The sequence below is a fragment of the Procambarus clarkii genome, chromosome 50 (assembly GCF_040958095.1).
Source record: "Procambarus clarkii isolate CNS0578487 chromosome 50, FALCON_Pclarkii_2.0, whole genome shotgun sequence".
Lineage (NCBI taxonomy): Eukaryota > Metazoa > Arthropoda > Malacostraca > Decapoda > Cambaridae > Procambarus > Procambarus clarkii.
In genome coordinates, this window is record NC_091199.1 from 10204048 (window position 1) to 10223950 (window position 19903).

General features: G+C 46.3%; 1 protein-coding gene across 1 annotated transcript in view; it reads right to left on the reverse strand.

The window, feature by feature from the left end:
• LOC123772681 (uncharacterized) overlaps positions 1-17554 on the reverse strand; it is a 175594-nt gene extending 158040 nt beyond the window's left edge. The window contains exons 1-2 of the mRNA XM_045765981.2: positions 17438-17554; positions 13256-13616 (exon numbers count right to left, since the gene is read on the reverse strand). The gene's annotated coding sequence lies outside the window, so the exon portion shown is untranslated. The remainder of the gene's footprint in view (positions 1-13255; positions 13617-17437) is intronic.
• Between the last annotated feature and the right edge of the window lie 2349 nt (positions 17555-19903).

A 19903-nucleotide genomic window follows, 5' to 3' on the forward strand; every position in this document is an offset into this window, starting at 1 on the left:
GCCGCGGTGCCTTAAGGTAATCAATAGTCGGGGTTTTGGGGGTGGGGAGTAAGGGTGTGGGGAGGGGGTGTGGGGAATGGGGAGGGGGGGGGGGGCAGGTGCAGGGGCGTCGCCAGCCAATCACTCCTTCCCACAAGAGGGTTACGCCCATGTTCTTCAGCTCCCCCCTCCCCCTCCCCCTACCCCCCCCCCCCCCCCAACCCCACAACCTAGTCTCGGTGGGATTTGCGTAAACTTATCATTATAATATTCATGGTAAGGCCACACTTGAAGATGCAGTGTTGAGAACCAGTTAATTGACAGTGATGAGTTGGGTATTGATGGTGTTGGTGATGAATGTGGCGCGCGATTATGTTGTTGACAAATCATCCTGTCCTCACACTTGATTCATCGTGTTTGTGATGCTGTCGAGCGAGGCGTCAGAATACTGGTGTTCTTGTCATATTAAAGCACTGAGATTTTGACGTTTTCTCCGGTTAATGGTCATCGGTTAAGGGGAGTTGCCGAGGGTCGAACGCTTCTCGTTCTAATGGCATGTGTACGAACGCGCGTTTTAAAATTTGCTTCGTGGACCAGACTGTTCTCTCTATCTGCCACAACGTACAAAATGCAACGGTTTAACTTTAACCACAAGCGTATGAACACAGTCAACCCACTTACCTAGCCTATCGATGTATAGAAAACGTTAATATTACGAAGCTTTAATTTGTACTAATACGTCGCAATTGTAACGTATTAGTCGACTGCGTAACAAATGCGACGTATTGAGTAGGCGACAAATATCAATGTTTTCTATGCATGGGACTCGATGGGTTAGGTGGGTTGCTTGGGTTCGTACGCTTCCGGTTAGTTTAGGCAGTTGGGTTTTTGACGGAGTGACAAGTCAAGGGGAACGGGTTAGTACGTCATAACACAGTTTCTTAAACGTCATATAAATTACTTTCTAAATTGATCAATGTTGCAACTGGTGCATTGTGAGTAGTGACCTTGTAGGCGCTGTGACCTTTGGTTATCTTGAGGTTATCTTGAGATGATTTCGGGGCTTTTTTAGTGTCCCCGCGGCCCGGTCCTCGACCAGGCCTCCACCCCCAGAAAGCAGCCCGTGACAGCTGACTAACACCCCAGGTACCTATTTTACTGCTAGGTAACAGGGGCATAGGGTGAAAGAAACTCTGCCCATTGTTTCTCGCCGGCGCCTGGGATCGAACCCGGGACCACAGGATCACAAGTCCAGTGTGCTGTCCGCTCGGCCGACCGGCTCCCAGCTTGGTGTGTAGAGAACCAGCTTCAGCCTCTACACTCAAGCTTTTTGTCTCCTGGTCGTAAGATCCAATGACTCCCGCATTTTTCTTGTGTACTTACATAAAAGGGAGCTGGTCGGCCGAGCGGACAGCACACTGGACTTGTGGTCCTGTGGTCCCGGGTTCGATCCCAGGCGCCGGCGAGAAACAATGGGCAGAGTTTATTTCACCCTATGCCCCTTTTATTTAGCAGTAAAATAGGTACCTGGGTCTTAGTCAGCTGTCACGGACTGCTTCCTGGGGGTGGAGGCCTGGTCGAGGACCGGGCCGCGGAGACACTAAAGCCCCGAAATCATCTCAAATCATCTCAAAATAACATACATGACAACTAGTAACTTCTTACTTCTGATATTAGCATCAACAAGTTCCTTACACTTGTTCAAAATCTTACGATGAACAAATGTTTCCTTACATATCGACGACTCATCAGAGTCTCAAGCTTCCGAGTAGGTACCTCTTGGATTTGGATTGGTTGGTACTGCAACGACGTATTTTCTTGCAGGGCGGCGTTCGATCCCCGATGGTACAAGTTGGGCACCATTCCTTGCCTCAGTCCTATCCTGTCCTCGTATCTTTCCATGTGTTCTTTGTCATACTGGATTAGTTTTTTTTTTATAATTACCATACTAGCTTCGTATTTTCCAGCATTGTTGAGATCCTTTTCCAGCATTGCTGAGATCCTGTTGCTGTGAGTTACAACAACCTGCTGGAAACATGTGGTCCAGCCTACAGGCGCACGCGCGCACACACACACACACACACACACACACACACACACACACACACACACACACACACACACACACACACACACACACACACACACACACACATACACACACACACAATCACACTGTGTAATTGATAATATATAATTTATGTAATTGCATATAACACCTAATCGAATTGAGACCCCAACGCTGAACACCGGCCCTATCATGAAATTAATTGCATAATTGCATGTATTCATATGTGCTTGCTCATGTTGCATAGCGGAGACTTTGCAGGAGAGAAGCTTTAACCCACTGTTAACTTTCTGCAGACGATGAGTCACAATAACGTGGCTGAAGAGTTTATACCCAACCCACACACCTGAAAATGAAGAACCGGCGATATTCGGTCCGTCTTGGAATTTATAATGGACCAGGACGGACCGAAACGTCGTCCGTTCTTCTTTTTCAGATGTGTGGGTTGGGTATCAACCTTCTCTTGTAGGTAGTATCTCTTACACCTGCAGTATTTACTTTTTAACATACCTCTCTGTTCAGTAAAATATGGAAAGTTATTCCGAAATTCCTTTCCACAATCGACTTGATGAGGGTCGAGAACGGACCGAAACGTCGTCGTCTCCTCATTTTCTGGTGTGTGGTTATGTCTTCGTGTTCTGTAAGTCTTGTGTTAGTGAACAATATCTACCATAGACGATGCTCAGGCTAACATTACCATGATAATAGGAAAGTAGGGCATATATCCATATGGATGAACTAGCCAATGTATCTTATGATAATACGGCAGCTGTTGCTTCACACACACTCCTGAAGTACCCAACAGTATGTACTCCGCTCTCTCCACGTATGCCGCAGTCCGCCCTCATAAATAGTAGCAAAGTGCGCGTTAATCAGGCAGCTAAACCTCCCGTTTGTGAATGAAGAACACTTTGCACGTGACTCACAGATGATTACGCTCGAACTGTTCTTGTGTTGTTCTCTTCCAGCGTACGATGAACACCTCTAAATGCTTCAGACACGTACTGCAAATGCAAATAATTGCCGACGGAACCAGAACACCTAACCTAACCTAACCTAACCTAGGTTTAGCTATAAATATAATACTTATGTCCATAAAGATTCATTTATATTCAGGAAAATATAGTTTTTGGTATCCTTAAAATATATGATAATATATTTGGTTGATAGCCCTTAATAACCTCTCCCAGAGGTTGATAACCCTTACGCCCCACACCAACCCAAACCCAAGACCCCAATAGGGAGAAGACCCACCACCCGGGGAGCATGGAGAAGCACACTTCACCCCTCGGCGTCCATATCAATGAGTGAACATTATAAGTATGACAAGGGGGGAGGGGGGTATGACACATGTGTACCCTCCTTGACAAGGTGATCCATAACGCATCCTTGGTGACTCTGGTGGGGGGGGAGGGGGTATGACAAGTGAACACGTGATGGTATATGTCTTGTGTGTGTGTGTGTGTGTGTGTAACTATGAGTACTTTCCAGTCAGTGCCAACGGGGGGGGGGGGGGGTTGTTAGTCTAGTTCTTTATGCTCCGCCTTGTTGGACCTGTTGTGGTTTAGTTAATCGTAGTATTCGACTTATTTGTCGAATATGGCTTTGAAGTTGTGGCTGGAGGTGGCTTTTACAACTTCTTTTTTCAGTGCATTTCACTAATGGATAATCCGTAGAGGATACTAGAATTTCCTTACATTTATAATATTAATTTGTTTCTAGCTTCCACTTATGTCTTCTTATCCTACATTCTCTCAAATTAAAGAGGTTGTTCTTGTATACCTTGTATATTCCCCTTGGTATCTTGTATATTCTGATCATGTCCTCCATCTGTTTTTTCTATCCTCTAGGATTGTGAAATCTAGTTCTATTAGCGTACCCTCTTAGCTTAGCCGTCTTAGCTCTAGCAATAATCTTGTAGCAAACCCCTGTATTTTTAAAATCTTGGTTTATGCTTTACAAGGTGCTGATTCTATGCCAGTGCTGCATATTCCAATATTGGGTTTACAGATGCTATGTAGGATGTCTTGAAGGAGTCCTGATTTAGGTTTCTAAATAATTTTCTTCTGTTTACCCCGTCCCATATGCTGCTGATGTTATCCTGTTTGTGTGCCTCCGGTGTTAGTGTCGGAATTATATCCACTCAAATCTTTATCTTTCCAATTTCTGTAGTTGTCTGTCCCTTATAGTGCCGATGCCTTTTGGTTTTCTCTCCTTTTCCATCGTCATTACCTTACACCTGATGGGATTAAATTCCAGCAACCATTTGTTTGATTATTTCTGGGGTTTGTCAAGGTCATGTAACTTCCTGCAGTCGTCTTCTGTTTTAACATTCCACATCAGCTTTGTGTCATCCGCAAACATGTACATTTTAACAATTACGAGCTAACTCCCGCGGTAACGTAGTTCACATATATTAAGAACAGCAGCAGTCTCTTGACGGAGCCTTGTGGGATTCCACTTGTTACATTACTACAGGTTGAAACTTCCTCTCTAACTCTGACTCTTTCTGTCCTGCAGGTACTCCCGTTCCCAGTTCAGTGTTTTCCCAGTTATACCAGCCTGCTTACCCATCTCGTACACAAGCCCTGCAAGGAGACCAGTGTCAAGTGATTTTTGTCACTAGGTAAAGTGTACCCAGCCATCTTTTTCCCGTCCTATCATGGAAATCTTATCTTATCTAATCCTATCATGGAACTTAGTCAAGTTTGTCGGGCACGATTTTGCCTTTCTAAATCCATGCTGATCTTTCGTTAGAAAGTGGTCCTATCCAAGTGGGCCACCATTCTAAGCCTGATTACTCTCACTATACTTGTCAATGCCACAGGTCTGTTATTTAGTGTCTCTTCTCTGTCCATTTTTTTTTAACATTGGGACAATTTTGGCTTTTTCCAGAGTTGTTGGAAATTTCCTGTATTTTACTGAATACCCCACCTTCAGCAGTTATGTGAGATTAAGTCTGGTTCCACTGATTTTGTTACATCTAGTTTCTCCTTGTGTTTTTCATCTATTCTACAGTGATTGCAATGTCATCCATTGGATCTTCCAGCCTTTCATCTCGCAACCTTGGTCTGCAGGTTGATTCTATTATATAGACCTGAAATCTTTTGTTAAGTTCTTCACATACCTCCTTACTATTTTCTGTGAGACTTCCCCCCTTGTCTCCTCACCCTGTCTGCACGGTCTCTGGTGTCTGGGCCACTGGCATCTGGTGTTTACATAGAGAACAAGTGATAAGCGAGGTCAGGCTATGAAATATATATCTAGACACAGCAGGCGACAGTTTAGTTCATTTATTATGCACCCCATACCCATCTTGTGGGCGGTAGTGGAAAGGGTTACAGACACACTGCCAAACACTGTAGAGTATAGCATATGATTCCGAGCAACGATAGTGTTTGGGTACGCAGGTGGTGCTTGGGCATGCAGATGATAATTGGAGACCCCGGGGCAGCGTCAGTAGCTCCGAAGATGGAGGGGTACCAAACGGGCGGGTGCCCGGAGCTCCGGCTCACACCTGGATACCTTGTCATCGTGGTCTTGAAAACAATTTAATACGATGTTCAGATGCAGGCGACCTTGAGGAGGGGCTGGCCATGTAAGGGTTACCCTGATGAGTGTGTAGGTGCCTCGTTGTGCCCCCCTCATCTATACCCATCTGCCCTCACCTGTTCTCGCTTACCTCATGCCTGCCCTCGTCTACCCTCACCTGCCCCCATCTATCCTCAGCTGTCCTCGTCTATCCTCATCTAACTCCTACTAGACGGGGGGGGGGGGGGAAATGCTGACGTAAGATATCGAGAACTCTTCTGTTGGCAGGTGTAGCCCCCCCCCTCTCAAACACCTAAGTGTATGTGTGTGGGAGGGACTACTCCTGCTAGGTGTGTAGTGCTGGGGCTGCTCCTGCTAGGTGTGGAGTGCTGGGGCTGCTCCTGCTAGGTGTGGAGTGCTGGGGCTGCTCCTGCTAGGTGTGGAGTGCTGGGGCTGCTCCTGCTAGGTGTGGAAGGCTGGTCCTGCTCCTGCTAGGTGTGGAAGGCTGGTCCTGCTCCTGCTAGGTGTGGAAGGCTGGTCCTGCTCCTGCTAGGTGTGGAGTGCTGGTAATGCTCCTGCTAGGTGTGGAGTGCTGGTAATGCTCCTGCTAGGTGTGGAGTGCTGGTAATGCTCCTGCTAGGTGTGGAGTGCTGGTAATGCTCCTGCTAGGTGTGGAAGGCTGGTCCTGCTCCTGCTAGGTGTGGAAGGCTGGTCCTGCTCCTGCTAGGTGTGGAAGGCTGCTCCTGCTAGGTGTGGAAGGCTGGTCCTGCTAGGTGTGGAAGGCTGGTCCTGCTCCTGCTAGGTGTGGAAGGCTGCTCCTGCTAGGTGTGGAAGGCTGGTCCTGCTCCTGCTAGGTGTGGAAGGGTGCTCCTGCTAGGTGTGGAAGGCTGGTCCTGCATACCAGCAGCGATCATAGAGACGATAATAAAGCTCTGCTCCTCACCTTGCTTGGCAGGCTGGTGCCGCACGTACTAATAAAGTTCCCAGTAAGAACGTAAGAACTTTAGAACAAAAGACTGCATAAAGCTCAAGAGGTCAAGTACAGAGGATGATATTAAAGCTTAAACAGCAGCTTGAAACGACTTCTCCGGTGGCAGCTTTCCTGTACCCATTTTAGATTTTTGTTTAGTCTGCGATGATATAGTGAAAGAAACCATCAACAGATGGCTCTGTTCTGTAGGTCACACACTCGGACTGGTCTGTACAGCGTCGGCCTTGCTTCGTGTAGAGTCTCTGTCTGATTCTCGATGGTCGAAGTGGTTGGGTACGTTCCTTCATCTCGTCCTCATACCCAGCTCCTTGTCATTATATAACCAGCTTCTTGTATTCGTATCCCAGCTCATTGGACTCGTATCCCAGCTCCTGGTACTCGTATCCCAGCTCCTTGTCCTCATATCCCAGCTCCTTGTCCTCATATCCCAGCTCCTTGTCCTCATATCCCAGCTCCTTGTCCTCATATCCCAGCTCCTTGTCCTCATATCCCAACTCCTTGTCCTCATATCCCAGCTCCTTGTCCTCATATCCCAGCTCCTTGTCCACATATCCCAGCTCGATGTCCTCATATCCCTTCCTAGTGCCATAGTCACACCGACTAAGCACTTTTCCTGATACCTCCCTTCACCTTTACTACTTCCAAAGCCCAGAACTTGGGGAAGTAGTGAAGTCTGTGTCCCAATAGACATCTGTGCGCGCCTCGGGTGTAGGTACTTAGCCTTCCGGTAGGTGTCGTAGAATGATGCACGTGGAGACCTTTTCAGGTGCTGTTGGGTGTATATACCCCGGCGAGGGGTGTGTATATATATATACACACAAATACACACAGAGGCAGTGATGCAAGGAAGTGGATACAAGGAGATAATTGACACGGGAAAGGGTGCATTATCATACACTGCCATTTCTATGTCACACACCGTGTATGTCGTGGTGATGGCACTTTAGCATGCAGACTGCATGCTGGGCTGTTTGGGGGAGGGGTGTGGACCCAACTGAGCGAGCGTCTGTGGGGTCGACCGCTGGATGTAAAGGACTTGAGTCGAGGACGGGTTGGTGCACCAGCTGTCATCCCGACAATAATATACCACCTGACACAGTATATTATAAACCATCTGCCTTATAGGGAAGCTTTCAATGAATGATGTATTAAACTAAGGCACATTAGTCTTAGTATCTCGCACAACAACAATGGTAGAGATTGTTGTTGTTGTGTTCTACCTGTGTTCTACCGAGGGCTGCTTGTTGAGCATGTTCTACCTGTGTTCTACCGAGGGCTGCTTGTTGAGCATGTTCTACCTGTGTTCTACCGAGGGCTGCTTGTTGAGCATGTTCTACCTGTGTTCTACCGAGGGCTGCTTGTTGAGCATGTTCTACCTGTGTTGTACCGAGGGCTGCTTGTTGAGCATGTTCTACCTGTGTTCTACCGAGGGCTGCTTGTTGAGCATGTTCTACCTGTGTTCTACCGAGGGCTGCTTGTTGAGCATGTTCTACCTGTGTTCTACCGAGGGATGCTTGTTGAGCATGTTCTACCTGTGTTCTACAAAGGGCTGCCTGTTGAGGTTGTTCTACCTGTGTTCTACTGAGTGAACTAACCTTATCTAGTTACTGTTTTGATAGCGTCTCGTAATAGCAGCACACACCTCGCATAGACGTCTCTCAAATAGCGGTGATTAGACTCTGGTGTACATCTAGTTTGGTAAAGCAGTAAGCGAAAGGCTTCAAGACTTTCTCTGATTATTCTAAGTGTTCTTGAAGAACACAGGTCTTAAATTGTTGGTGTCTTAATGGACACGTCAGTGAGTTGAAGGTTTCTGAACCAGTGACAAAGGCTTGGGCGACAGGTAGTGTCAGATTCTCAGCTGCTTGGCAAAACACTCCCTTCATTTCCTTAATCAGATATCAACCCACTGATCAAGTCATCTGCACCACTGGCCAAGCCGTCTGCACCACTGGCCAAGCCACCTGCACCACTGACCAAGCCATATGCACCACTGGCCAAGCCATCTGCACCACTGGCCAAGCCATCTGCACCACTGGCCAAGCCACCTGCACCACTGACCAAGCCACCTGCACCACTGGCCAAGCCGTCTGCACCACTGGCCAAGCCACCTGCACCACTGACCAAGCCATATGCACCACTGGCCAAGCCATATGCACCACTGGCCAAGCCATCTGCACCACTGGCCAAGCCACCTGCACCACTGACCAAGCCACCTGCACCACTGGCCAAGCCATCTGCACCACTGGCCAAGCCGTCTGCACCACTGGCCAAGCCACCTGCACCACCAACTTTGAACACCAGCTGCACAGAAAGCGAGACCAAGAGAAGACGGAAGAGCCAATATACACGGACCAAACCTGTACCAGTGCACATGTGTACCAGGGGTCAGCCGTGCCACAGGGTACAGCAGGCAAGAGATGACGTGCCACAATACAGCACGCTGCGCACTCGCCTGTAATTCGTACGGAGAGGTATGTACGTTGCTGGCAGACACAGGCACGTTGAACAAACTCCTGGCATATACCGGTCGAACTGTCTTATGGCAGACGCAGGCACGTTGAACAGACCGGTGGTAGACGCAGGCAGGTTGAACAGGCCGCTGGTAGACGCAGGCAGGTTGAACAAGCCGGTGGCAGACGCAGGCACGTTGAACAGGCCGCTGGTAGACGCAGGCAGGTTGAACAAGCCGGTGGCAGACGCAGGCACGTTGAACAGGCCGCTGGTAGACGCAGGCAGATTGAACAAGCCGGTGGCAGACGCAGGCACGTTGAACAGGCCGCTGGTAGACGCAGGCAGGTTGAACAAGCCGGTGGCAGACGCAGGCACGTTGAACAGGCCGCTGGTAGACGCAGGCAGGTTGAACAAGCCGGTGGCAGACGCAGGCACGTTGAACAGGCCGCTGGTAGACGCAGGCAGGTTGAACAAGCCGGTGGCAGACGCAGGCACGTTGAACAGGCCGCTGGTAGACGCAGGCAGGTTGAACAAGCCGGTGGCAGACGCAGGCACGTTGAACAGGCCGCTGGCAGACGCAGGCAGGTTGAACAAGCCGGTGGCAGACGCAGGCACGTTGAACAGGCCGCTGGCAGACGGAGGCAGGTTGAATAGTGTGTCGAAGTTTGTGGAATGGAATGGTCATGGTGGCCCCTGGCATTAGCCATGATAGCCCCTGACAGTGATGACTGTGGCCCCGGAGGCCCTGATAATGATCTTGGAGGCTCTAGGGGCCCCTGAGTGACCATAGTGGGCTCTGGTGGCCCTAATCGTGATCATTGGTGGCCCTAGGGGCAATGATAGTGCTCGTGTTGGCCCTAAAATGATCACGGAGGCCCTGACAGTAACCATGGTGGCCCTGGTGGTCCTAACAGTGCTGACGGTGGTCGTAGCAGTGATGATAGTGGCCCCTAACAGTGATGACAGTGGCCCCTAATAGTGATGACAGTGGCCCCTTGACTGCTTTTCAATACCAAACACAGGGCGGGGTCCAACAGCATGCACATGTGGGGAAAGCCAGTTACTTTACCGCACGTGTGTTTGGGTATTTGCATGTGTGGCTGTGACGCGTGCTTGTGTGTGCATGTGTGTGTTCTGCCTCGCTTGGTTTACACCTCTGTCCGGTCAACGTGTCAACAAGGCCCCCGTTCGTCGAGCTGGCAAAGCGTGATTAGTGCATCATCTCCCCGCTGCTGTGAGTGGGAGACGGGTCTCTGACTGCTGCCTCCTCCGGCACGTACTGGTATCTTGATATCCACTACGGGTTCACCATAGCCCGTGCTACTTGCAACTTCTTGCTCCAGGTAGCGAATCTATAACAACAACAGGTATCTTGAACACGTCGAATTAGAACACGCTTGTTAGCGCTGGATGTTTTCCGGAGGTGCTCCTGCTGCTGATATCCGAACATTCCTCATCCGGACACTCAGTTATTTGTGTTTGGCTCTCAGTTGGGGGTAAGTGGAGATATGTTACCTCATTCCTTCAGTGTGAGGTGTCTCGTTAAACGAAGTGTCTGGTTAAACGAGACTCCTGGTTAAACGAGACTCCTGGTTAAACGAGGCTCTTGGTTAAACGAGGCTCCTGGTTAAACGAGGCTCCTGGTTAAACGAGGCTCCTGGTTAAACGAGGCTCCTGGTTAAACGAGGCTCCTGGTTAAACGAGGCCCCTGGTTAAACGAGGCTCCTGGTTAAACGAGGCTCCTGGTTAAACGAGGCTCCTGGTTAAACGAGACTCCTGGTTAAACGAGGCCCCTGGTTAAACGAGGCTCCTGGTTAAACGAGGCTCCTGGTTAAACGAGGCTCCTGGTTAAACGAGGCTCCTGGTTAAACGAGGCTCCTGGTTAAACGAGGCTCCTGGTTAAACGAGGCTCCTGGTTAAACGAGGCTCCTGGTTAAACGAGGCCCCTGGTTAAACGAGGCTCCTGGTTAAACGAGGCCCCTGGTTAAACGAGGCTCCTGGTTAAACGAGGCTCCTGGTTAAACGAGGCTCCTGGTTAAACGAGGCTCCTGGTTAAACGAGGCTCCTGGTTAAACGAGACTCCTGGTTAAACGATCTTCTGGTCAAATGATTATTATTATTTTCACATTTATTGTTTCACGCAACAATAGAAATTGAATGTTGAAAAAGACGTAAGAGTTCGTCACTCGTCGTTCTGCAGAAATAACTACTTATTTATTGGATTACAATTTCTTTTTTCATTTGTTAAATGGTCATGCTCGCAGGCACAACAGGAACGGTAGTTTATCTAGTCCCAGGACCAGTCCTCTTCCTGTTACACTGTCCCAGGACCAGTCCTCTTCCTGTTACATTGTCCTGGGACCAGTCCTCTTCCTGTTACACTGTCCTGGGACCAGTCCTCTTCCTGTTACACTGTCCTGGGACCAGTCCTCTTCCTGTTACACTGTCCTGGGACCAGTCCTCTTCCTGTTACACTGTCCTGGGACCAGTCCTCTTCCTGTTACACTGTCCTGGGACCAGTCCTCTTCCTGTTACACTGTCCTGGGACCAGTCCTCTTCCTGTTACACTGTCCTGGGACCAGTCCTCTTCCTGTTACACTGTCCTGGGACCAGTGAACAAAATAATAGTGAAATAGTAGAACAAACTGGAGGCAAAAGTTGGAGAGGCCACGACGGTAAAAGATCCGGAGGTTAATGAATGTTGAAGGTAGCAATGGACCAGATAGCCGGAAAGGCGAGAGTACGGATACCCCACAGGACACGCACAAGTATACATTTGTAAGCCCATTCAGCTATGTATACATTGGTAGGCACATATAGGCGAGTACACATACTCACAGCTATTAGAAAGAACTTTTATAGTGTCAGAGTGGTTGAGAAATGGAATGCATTAGGAAGTGATGTGACGGAGGCTGACTCCATACACAGTTTTAAATGTAGATATGATAGAGCCCAATAGGCTCAGGAATCTGTACACCAGTTGATTGACGGTTCAGAGGCGAGACCAAAGAGCCAGAGCTCAACCCCCGCAAACACAACTAGGTGAGTATAGCTGATGGGAAGTTGCACATTTTTAATGAGATGTTATTTTTTTGCGACGTGAGTGACAAGAGAATGGGAGGCAACGGGACAGGCATCACCAGCGATATCTCCTCCTCACTGTGGTGGTTGTGGTGCCTTCAGCTCCCCTCTATGGACGGATCTTACCTGTCCAAGGTCGTCACGTGTCAACTGTCGTCTAGATGGCCCCCGAATGTCACCAACACTTGATACACAAGTCATTGGTCTGAGACTCCCGGTCACTCCCATTCTGGCTCCCCGCTTTGTTTACACTTTGGGGGACTGTGTTTGGGGACAGGAGACGACGACTTGTGGCTACTGTTAGCAGGTTGACAACTTTCATCTTTCTCATTGTAAGTCTTAGTCTGCAAGTTTTGTTCTGGATATCTCTCTCTCTCTCTCTCTCTCTGTCTCTCTCTCTCTCTCTCTCTCTCTCTCTCTCTCTCTCTCTCTCTCTCTCTCTCTCTCTCTCTCTCTCTCTCTCTCTCTCTCTCTCTCTCTCTCTCTGTCTCTCTCTCTCTGTCTCTCTCTCTGTCTCTCTCTCTGTCTCTCTCTCTGTCTCTCTCTCTCTCTCTCTCTCTCTCTCTCTCTCTGTCTCTCTCTCTGTCTCTCTCTCTGTCTCTCTCTCTGTCTCTCTCTCTGTCTCTCTCTCTGTCTCTCTCTCTGTCTCTCTCTCTCTCTCTTTCTCTCTCTCTCTCTCTCTCTCTCTCTCTCTCTCTCTCTCTCTCTCTCTCTCTCTCTCTCTCTCTCTCTCTCTGTCTCTCTCTCTCTGTCTCTCTCTCTGTCTCTCTCTCTCTCTCTCTCTCTGTCTCTCTCTCTGTCTCTCTCTCTCTGTCTCTCTCTCTCTCTCTCTCTCTCTCTCTCTCTCTCTCTCTCTCTCTCTCTCTCTCTCTCTCTCTCTCTCTCTCTCTCTCTCTCTTTCTCTCTCTCTCTGTGCTGTGAACATTTTAACAAGTATGCCATGAGCACCTATACTACCCAGTGACAATTAACGAACCAAAACACCACCTGCATTACTCTCCAACAATATCCCTACTACTGGCGTCCCTCAAGGGTAGCAGAGGCACCTCATACGTTCATTGTGGAGCCTCCAGTGGTCGACTGACCGCGTGTCATCCAGCGAGGAAGGAGAGAGCCTGTATATACCAGAATGATAGAAGCGAAGGACTCACCTGTGATGGCGGAGGAGTGTGATGATGACACGAGACACTATACAGGGTTGATGTCGTGCTCCTCCACACCATCCTCACCACACTCTGCCACAATAACCACTATAACAACAGTCCACAAGGAACCAGTTCACCGTTTAGATCTTTCCGATATATATATAATTTTCGTTGCTTCAATCACTGAAATGTTTGCGGTCTGTCAAGCAAAACTTAGTTTCACAACTCTTGTCAATTTTTCGCGGGTCGTAGAGGCCAATACGACTTAACACGACCACCGAAGTCGTACACAGTAGACGAGGCTGTTAGCCGGGAACCAGGCGGCCGGCACTCTCTCCCTCTCAGCGTTACCATCTCTCTTAACTACCTGCAAGCAAAATGATGTCTGCGTCATTAGACATTTCTCACCACGTCAATTATAACAATTTGAAAACAATGTATGTTAATAGACCAACAGTATCGATATTACACCGTTGCTAAAATCAGGAGGATGCATAGTATCATAACTAAAAACACAGTTAAACTGTGTTTAGAGGCTGCAAATTACGGTGTGTTGGAACACAGTGACATTATTCAAACGACCACGGTGAGTAACATCATATGGTTACACAGTAGCGTGACATCACTGTAACACACCATCAGAAGGCTGCACAGTTAACATCAATGAGCTTACAAGGCTGGATTAAACAGGTGAAGTGACTGATTAAACAGGTGTACTGACTGGACTAAACAGGTGTAGTGACTGGACTAAACAGGTGTAGTGACTGGACTAAACAGGTGAACTGACTGGACTAAACACATGTAAAGGAGTCGAACAAATTAAGAACATTTTGAGAAACTTTACATTGTAAATGATACACAGTGTAATCATTTATACTCTTCTGAGGTCTAGTTCATCAAGACATACGAATGGTAGCATGTACTCTGAACACACAGCTCGTGTAACAACAATGTTACATGTAACATTGTGTTACATAACATTACATATAGCAACGTAACATTCTCGTGTAACAACAAACATAACATCAATGATCCCACATCTGCATCTCAACATACTATCTCCTAGTGACGGCAATTCCTTAACTACATATACAGCAAATTGTATTATTCTACCAATAGAATAAATTGCATTATTCTACCAATAGCGTTGATACAACATTATGAACATCACTCATTCGTAAGATGTGTTAAGTTTGAATTATGTTGACTTCCTTTTTTAGCAAAGATAGTGACAGCCGAATACCGTGGACAATATAGCAGTGATATAGGGTTAGGCGGTTGGTTTTCTTAAGACAAACATTCGTTTGTGAGTTATTTCTTGAAGTGTAGGTGTGGGCGTCAGGCCAGACAAGGAGGCTGGTCAATATATGCATGGATAGTCAAGATCTGGTCAATGTATGCATGGATAACCAAGATCTGGTCAATATATGCATGGATAACCAAGATCTGGTCAATATATGCATGGATAACCAAGACCTGGTCAATATATGCAAGGATAACCAAGATCTGGTCAATATATGCATGGATAACCAAGACCTGGTCAATATATGCATGGATAGTCAAGATCTGGTCAATATATGCATGGATAACCAAGATCTGGTCAATATATGCATGGATAACCAAGATCTGGTCAATATATGCATGGATAACCAAGACCTGGTCAATATATGCATGGATAACCAAGATCTGGTCAATATATGCATGGATAACCAAGACCTGGTCAATATATGCATGGATAACCAAGATACGTCTTGAACACGTTCTTCCTGTACCAAGGTCAACATTTGACAAGTGCCGGCTAACCCGTCCTCTTAAATAGTACGTCTTATTTTGGACGTTAACGTCTCCCGACGTAAAAAATTACAAAGTGCTTTGAAAAAGTATTGATCCTGCGTCTCTGTTCACCCGGAACGCACGCATTATCATCCAGACCAATTATTTGAATAAGTAGCGACTCGCAAATATCCCCGTTTTTCAGCATCGGTAGGTTGGGTTTGGTGGGTTGACTGGGTTTGTACGTTTTTGGTTAGTTTAGTACTTTGTACTTTGTGGCAAACAATGAGTTCAGAGTCATATATACTGAGATACTCTTAAGTAACTGTTCGTCTAACCAGAGGTCAAGATGGACAAATTTACTCGGTATAACAGTATTTCTTTCGCTATCATTTCTCAGAAAGCATCCGAAAATTGTGCAGGAGTTTGTACGAATATTTGACTGGAATCTCTCTGCCTGGTAGGTTTGTTCTAAGGTCTGGGTAATGAAGCCTGAGCGTTCAAAACACAGGAAAACACGTTAGCCTAGTATTGCACATGTACTAGTACATGTGCAGTACTAGACTAGTAAAAGCCTAGTCCCGCCCACGCCACAGTCAGCTCTCAGTCAAATCAGCCAATCTCTCAATGAAATCAAATCAGTCTCTGTTTCAGCCAGTCAGCTCTCAGACAAATCAGCCAATCTCTCAATCAAATCAAATCAGTCTCTGTTTCAGCCAGTCAGCTCTCAGTCAAATCAGCCAATCTCTCAATCAAATCAAATCAGTCTCTGTTTCAGCCAGTCAGCTCTCAGTCAAATCAGCCAATCTCTCAATCAAATCAAATCAGTCTCTGTTTCAGCCAGTCAGCTCTCAGTCAAATCAGCCAATCTCTCAATCAAATCAAATCAGTCTCTGTTTCAGCCAGTCAGCTCTCAGACAAATCTGCACTCTTTCAGCAGATCATATTACACGGCAAATGATAAAGATCTAAAACAGCTTCTAGTGTTACTGTTTTGAAGAACAAATTTATAATAACTATAATTCGTTATTTTTTTGGGTTAATAAACCCAGCCTCATGTACTTTTTGTAACCATGTGGACGATCAAACCAACATGTTGTAATTATCCCCCAGTAACCCACCTTTTGTATTATTTTGTTATAGTCCGGAAAAAAATAAAGTTCGAACTTATATATTCCCCGGCTTAGTATAGCACATATATATGTACTATATTAGGCCTGAGCGTTTAGTAGGCCTAGGATGATTAAGTTTTATTACTAACCTAAATATATAAACGTTTCCGGTTTGTCTAAATTCAGTACTACAAAAGCCTATAAATTTTGGTCCATATTTGAACTTTCAAAACATAGTTACATTATATATATACGGCCTGGTATATATATATATGTACACTTCAGGCATGTATCGAGGTCCCTGGAAGGTCGGACTATTAACTCTTCCCAGGATGCTACCCACAACAGTTGCCTAACTCCCGGGTATATATATATATATATATATATATATATATATATATATATATATATATATATATATATATATATATATATATATATATATATATATATATATTTTTTTTTTTTTTTACTGCTAGGTGAACAGAGACATTAGGTGAAAGAACACGTATCCAACTATTTGTATGTTCTCTGAGAGGTTTGGTGAGTTTAACTTTGTTAAACATAAAGATAGCGATGATGCCCATTACTTTAATTATCACAAGGCTGCACAGTAGCACAACAGAGCATGATAAGGCTGCACAGTAACATAACAGACCATTACAAGGCTGCACAGTAACATAACAAAGCACAAGACTGCACAGTAACATAACAGACCATTACAAGACTGCACAGTAACATAACAAAGCACCACAAGACTGCACAGTAACATAACAAAGCACCACAAGACTGCACAGTAACATAACAGACCATCACAAGACTGCACAGTAACATAACAAAGCACCACAAGACTGCACAGTAACATAACAGACCATCACAAGACTGCACAGTAACATAACAAAGCACCACAAGACCGCACAGTAACATAACAAAGCACCACAAGACTGCACAGTAACATAACAAAGCACCACAAGACTGCACAGTAACATAACAGACCATCACAAGACTGCACAGTAACATAACAAAGCACCACAAGACTGCACAGTAACATAACAAAGCACCACAAGACTGCACAGTAACATAACAAAGCACCACAAGACTGCACAGTAACATAACAGACCATCACAAGACTGCACAGTAACATAACAGACCATCACAAGACTGCACAGTAACATAACAAAGCACCACAAGACTGCACAGTAACATAACAAAGCACCACAAGACTGCACAGTAGCCTCACAAGGGTGCTCACCAATATAACAAGAGCATGACAAGGGTTGCACAGTAACACAAGGCTCACTACCATTGACCCCTGGAGAAGTGGGCGCGGGTGACCGGTGATCAGAGAGGCGCGCGGCCACTGGGCGGAGAGCGACAGACTAGCCTCCCTGACGGCGTCCACGGCCACACTGACTTGACTCTCAGAAACGTTGCTGCAGCTTCACGCACCCTGTCACGCTCACGAACACGGGTGACGTCACGCGCTGGGTAAACACCGATGGTCCGTGCTTCCTGCACCCTCTCTCTCATCCTGTGGTATGTGTTGTCCACCTGCTCATCACATCATCAACGTGGCGTGCAATGTTTTCTCCCATTCAGGCCATTTATTTTGTTTTTTAATTTTTTTATTTCATTATATAAACATTGCAGATCTTGTGGGTCAAGTGCATTGCCAGTGAACGTTACTGGAAGCCATGTGAATTTGCATTCTAATGAGAAATGTTCAAAGGAATGTTGCAAGGTTCGTGTGCTGTGGGAAATGAGAGTTTGAAGTGCAGAGGCCTGCGGGACGCGCTCTCAGGATCTGAGCCAGAGTTCAAAGGACATTGAGGATGCTCTCTGAGGATCTGAGACGGAGTTCAAAGGACCTTGAGGATGCTCTCTGAGGATCTGAGACGGAGTTCAGAGGACATTGAGGAGGCTCTTGACTTTGCATCCAAACGTTTTGGAATGCTTTCTGAGAACCTAAACCGATTCAAATAACTTTGTTGATGCTTTTAGATGACCTAAACAGTGATTCAGGTTACCTGTTTTGATTACTTAAACCTGAGTTAAATAGACCTGGATTTTTTTTTTTTTTTTTTGAGGACATCTCTACTGTAGTTCAAAACACTTTAGAGATTCTCACGACACTTAAACCGGGGTTAAAAGCATTTTAAGGATGCATTCACGACACTTAAATCAGGGTTCAAAGCACTCTAAGGATACTCATTCACAACACCTAAACCGTGCCTCAAAGCACTTTAAGGATGGACTTACGACACCTAAATCAAGAGTCAAAGGACGTTAAAGATGCACTTACACCTAAACCGGGGTTCAGAGGACCTTGGGAATGCCTTGTGCGGAATGTGAACAAAAATATATGTTATTATTGAATTCTCAGTTTTACGTGATCGCGGTTGACCATGATTGACAACAGAGAAGGAATGGGGGAAGGGGGTGAGAGCTGTGCGGGGAATGGGTGAGAGTCGCCTAGGGGAATGGGGAAACACACCACAGAGAAAATAGGGAGAGAAAATATAGACGGCAGAGACGGAATATGGTATAGGAGAGAGAGAGTGAGTGAGTGAGTGAGTGAGTGAGTGAGTGAGTGAGTGAGTGAGTGAGTGAGTGAGTGAGAGAGTCGCCCCTAAACACGACCGTCACCAACATTGCAGCAGTGAATGTGCCCGTGAAACAATATCTGAACATGAAAATTTAAATTTAACGGTCTATTGTGCGGTCGTTAGATGAGGTGTTTCTTGTGACACCTGCTGGGAAAATTGCCTTCCAGAGGCAGGCAAACACGGGAACTGTTGTGGTATGTACCTGGGCAGTGTTGGTGTACTGTACCCGTCTAATTGTTCTCACACCAGGTGTGCTTGTAGGAGGTTGAGCTTCGGCTAATTGGTCCCGCCTCTCAACTGTCAACAAAGTGGTGTACAGGATCCTCAGCCTATTGGGTTCTATTATATCAATATGTGAAACTGGAGTTTCAACAGTCATTGTAAATGTGATTCACTTGGGTTCGTGTTCACCTGTCTTCTTGTATGAGCATCATTCGTTTTCAATAATTTGTCTTTGTTTACACTATCAAATTTCCCACATATATTTATGATGTAATCATGTCTGCCCCTAACCTCGTTTGCCTCTAGTTTCCTCGTAACTCTTGCCATAATTAGTACTCTATAGCTAATTTTTCAGCAGTACTTAGTACTCTGTAGGCAATTTTCCACCTATTTTAGTACTCTGTAGCCAATTTTACAGCCATTTTAGTACTCTGTAGCCAATTTTACAGCCATTTTAGTACTCTGTTGCCAATTTTACAGCCATTTTAGTACTCTGAAGCCAATTTTATAGCAATACTTAGTACTCTGTAGCCAATTTTCCAGCCATTTTAGTACTCTGTAGCCAATTTTCCAGCCATTTCAGTACTCCTTATAGTGAATGGTGTGTATTTTGTGTGTTAATAATATTTCGAGAGAAGCTTTATCACCTACTTTCTGGCAGTCTAGGAATATGACGGCTACTTCCTCGCTGTCGTCGTGCATGTTAAGAGATATTAAAAAAGAAATAGTATGCTGGCGATGAGTGACAATAACGTGGCTAAGGTATGTTGACCAGACCACACACTAGAAGGTGGAGGGACGACGACGTTTCGGTCCGTCCTGGACCATTCTCAAGTCGGTTGTCTGTATGCTGAATTGGAGGCTGGACCTTAAGAGTGTTGGCGAATGAGCAGTTGAAGGTGTTGACGGTCGTTGTGGATAATGTCCCGAGTGTGTTGGGG